The 4,459-nt window shown below is 37.9% G+C and overlaps 1 pseudogene; it reads right to left on the reverse strand.

The window, feature by feature from the left end:
• Nucleotides 1-276: 276 nt before the first annotated feature.
• LOC138455994 (5S ribosomal RNA) lies at nt 277-395 on the reverse strand (annotated as a pseudogene).
• Between the last annotated feature and the right edge of the window lie 4,064 nt (nt 396-4,459).

Consider the following 4,459-nt stretch of genomic DNA (forward strand, 5'->3'; position numbering starts at 1 on the left):
CCACCAAGTTTGAGGAAGGCTGCTTCCAATATTTTAGCCGTGACTACCGCCCATCGGGACATTTCGCCTGATATCAGACAGCACCACCACGTATACTCATCGATCTGAACCGACTCCAGCCAGAGTGGTGTCAAAAATGGGGCACGGATTCCATTCAAAGTCGGGCAGTTTAGGAGAAGGTGTCGGATGTTCTCCACGGAATCAGGGTCGTTACACAGTCTGCATGTGGTTAAGCTGACCAGCCGTCTTCTCCCTAAGATTCCTCGATTTTTTTTATTTTGTCAGCACCTGGTATTCCCAGGCGGTCTCCCATCCAGGTACTAACTAGGCCCGACACTGCTTAGCTTCCGAGATCAGATGAGATCAGGCGCATTCAGTGTGGTGTGGCTGTTTATTTGTGTCGTTGTTATATACTGTTTCCTTCATCTTTCTGATTAATGTTATGTTTGTTGCCTTCCTTCCAATTTTTAACAACATTTACATACCTGTAGGCATATTCTAACTGTGCATTTGTTCCTACAAATCTGCAATATCCATTTATTTGTGTCATTGTTATATCCTCTTGGGCAGTTAGATACCTATTGGCGTATTCTAACTGTTTGTAGTCTTTCACATAATTTTTTGGCAATCTTGAAGTACACATTATTTATTAAATTTTGGCTTTAAGAAGATTAAATACGCATTTGTAAGATTAGCTGGCAATCTTTGCTTTAGAGTAATGGTGCTATCATTACATTCGAACCATCCACATTTCTTTTTGATGTATGCAGTGTAGTGAACTGCATTGGTTGTAGTTCCTGCATGGTAGATTATACCTATTGTTGTAAAGGTTTTCTTTCCAAGTGACACTTGACCGTGTGTGAATCCAGTCAGTTTGTAGTTGTTTTTGGTACCATCTGCATTATAACTTAGAAGCATAGGTATTATGTAGGCACTTTGTGATTGTATCAGTAAGGTGGTGCGATTGTCTGAATTGCAAATAGTACATAATCTGCCATGATTTGCATTCTGTAAAAGTTGCTGAAATGGAATGCTTTCACAATTTGGTATGGAAACATACACAAATAGCTCATTTGGGATGTATTCCTGTATCACATTGCTAGAGAGAGTGCATGTATGTTTCCACATGTACAAAATCTGGAAGATTTCATTTACTGGTATGCTTTTGTTTTCCAATACTAATAGTAAGTACATTAGAAATTCTTGTTTATCTTCTTGTGAGTTCAGAGTGAATCTCACCATTTCAGCACAGTCGTCCAATTCTTGCCGTATTCCATGAACACTGTATGTGTTGTCAGGATTGCTTGTTGCATTTCTATGGAGCACTAATATTTGCAAAGACAATTGGTCTGTACTGTGCAAGTAAATATTGTTAACAATTGGTGGCAATTGAAATAGAATATTAATTGCTACATTTGCATAGCAAATTACCCCACTTTCATTTGCAAATTTGAATGGACCAGCTAGTTCTGTATCTGAGTGCATTTTTCAGAATTTCTGTTCCTCCTTTGCCGACGGCTCTGGTTTACATTCCCTAATAGGTTCTTCTTTGTTTGTGGTAATTGCTAAAACTTTAGCTTCTTTTCTTTTCTTTGAGGAATTTGCTGTTGGATTCTGTTGCATTTCTGTTTCATTTAGTTTTCTTTTACCACATTTTACTTTATCTGGAACAGGATATTGTTTCAGATGAGGGGTGTACAGTGAACGCAGTCTATTGTATTCTAGAATGCAAGGACTATCAGCTTTCACTTTACTTGCATCAAAGGACATTAGCAATAGACAGTCAAGTGTACGTAAGCGTAATAATGCTACGTAGCTCATGCCTTCCTTAAAGACTGTGTTTCCCATATCTATCAATGCTTTGTCTGGGGTAAAACCTTGGGATTTATGAATGGTAACTGCATATGCAAGAGTTAGAGAAAATTGCTCTCTACGTACATACATGTCTTTGAAGAGAAGGAATCGAGCAATTGAGCGCCCTATCATTTTCACTTCTGAAACTTTATCAAAGCGAATACTAACAAACTGAATGTTGCTGTCATGTGGGTATGATTGAAAGCCAACAACTGTACCTAGTGCTCCATTAACTAGCCCTTGCTCGACGTCAAGGTTACGTTTAAGCATTACTCTACATTTTAAGGTATAATTTTAATATTTTATCCAGCCCAGCTGTGTTGGAGATTGAATTTTTTAAACTATTTAGTCTTGTTGTGGCTTGCTCACACATGGGTACTGTCATACCATGTATGTCTAGTTTGTCTGTGGCGCTAATTACCATTGTTGGTTGCATTTCTTTATTTAACATTGTTTCATTGAATTTGAAACAGCTCGCAAGAGTTGGCATTAAGGCCATACAATTGACATTTTTGTGCCCTATTTGTTCCATAACATCAGTTGCACATGCATTATCGCCATAAAGTGCATGAATGTGCCGGTTTTTCAATACAACTTGTGCTTCTTGCGATAGTACACGAACTCTAATACTTTTTAAGATGTTGGCATAAGTGAGATCTGCAGATTGTCGCATGTTCTCAGTTAATTCTCTGTATTGGAAATGTTGCCAAAGGTGGACATTACCTATGCTACCAACAGTTCTCTGGCAGAGTTTGTGGCCTAAGGTTTTAAAAATAGGTTCACCTTTCACTGGTGTCAATTGTAGAAGATCTCCAAAAACTATAATGTGTTTCCCTGCAAAGACTTCTTCATTGTTACTTTTAAGTACTTCTTGCAATCTGAGGTGAATCAAAGCCAACATTAGGTTGGAGACCATGCTCACTTCATCTATTAGTAGCATTTTCATTTGTTTTAATGCTCTGCGTAATTCCATTGCAGCTTCTGCAGAAAGTTTGTAATAGTCTAATTTATTTTGATGCTCTTCTGGAAACAGTAGTAATCGGTGTAAAGTGACACCGCCTATGTTGTAGGAGGCTAAACCTGTGGGGGCCGTTACAACAGCTGTCAGTTTGTTGTTTGTCAATTGTTGAAGGAACTTGCTGATGATTTTGATTAAGAATGTTTTCCCTGATCCAGCTTCACCACTCATGTACAGCAGTATAGGTTTGTAATTTTGGCAGGTACATTCTTTATTTTCGTGTTGTACACCATGTACAATTTGTTTAGTTACGTCTTCAAAAATGGTGCGCTGATCTTTGTTAAGTTTTGCTTGTTGTACATTTAAGTCTTCTGTATCTTCTTGATACTGATACCTGGTTTTTTCTACTTCTGCCATAGCTATTTCAGCCACATTTACTATTAATGGTTGTCCTAGTGGTTCTTGACTTCCTCTTACAGAAGGTTGACTACTGTCAGAAGAGTCCTTATCTAGTTGGGCCCAAGTTCTTCTTCCTGTTGCTGCTCATTGTGTAACATTGTTTTGTACTGTGTACAGTTCACATCAGTTCCCAACGGTGATAGCACTTTAATTTGCTTTGAAAGCATCTTTGTAGTAGTCATAGTTTTCTAGTATGTCTTCCTCTTTTCTCCACGGTTTGAAAAGTTGTAACAGAGACATGTAATATAGTTCTTTCTGTTGAGGAGTTTTTAATGACAATTGTACATGATTAATTAAGCTTTGTTTGGTAAGTTTCACTAAGCTCCCTTTACAATCGGTCACTCTATATCTACATTTGCTTTCATTGGGTTTTACATTGTTTTTGTATGCAAAGTTTTGAGCTATGTGGTATAGACACATGCTTTCCAAAGTGCTACTACTGTTGGGATCATGTCTGGGAATTTTTTCTATGTCCTCGTATGATTTCAGCACTCTTTTTCTAGATTTTGCAGGACCAAGACTTAGCCATACTATGTTGTCTGATTTACCATACAAAGCAGTACCAGTTAAACGAGCTGCTGCTTCATAGGCGCCACATTTTATATGAGAGAGCATTTTTATTCCTAGGCTGTACAATTTCTGTGATAATGTTGTGTCTGATGCTAGGTCATCCCAGAGGTCTTGAAGCTCTGTTTTTTCTGCTTTTGTAGGCTGTACCATATCATGCACCAGCAGTTGAATTGTCTGCAATGTACTGCACATCTATGTTTGCATTCCATAAGAGGGCAATGATTGTATTGTAATCATTGATATATTTTGATTCTTCCCTTCTTTTTATGTGATACGTGTTCTTAGGTGATTTACCTTTAACTCTAGACATGAAGTTGTTTACTTCACCTGTTTCTGTAACTGGTCTAGGGAAACCAAAGCGGCATTTAGTATAGTATTTACCTTTGTTTTTGTATTTGCGGCGACAATATTATTTGCCACATTTGTGTCTTTGAAATTGTAAAATCTGCCCATGCAGTTGACTATGTGTCTGTTGTAAAGGGATTTCACAAGTGACATATTGTTGGATAAACTGCAAAACAGTGTTGTCACTGTCGTGACCAAAATTTAGTGCACCTTTGTTCCATAGCAGCATGTGAATATGTGGTGCTCCTCTCACTTGATATTCTTTTCTCCAAA

The sequence above is a fragment of the Ambystoma mexicanum genome, chromosome 4p, assembly GCF_040938575.1.
Source record: "Ambystoma mexicanum isolate Mex_15411 chromosome 4p, UKY_AmexF1_1, whole genome shotgun sequence".
In the NCBI taxonomy this organism is placed as follows: domain Eukaryota; kingdom Metazoa; phylum Chordata; class Amphibia; order Caudata; family Ambystomatidae; genus Ambystoma; species Ambystoma mexicanum.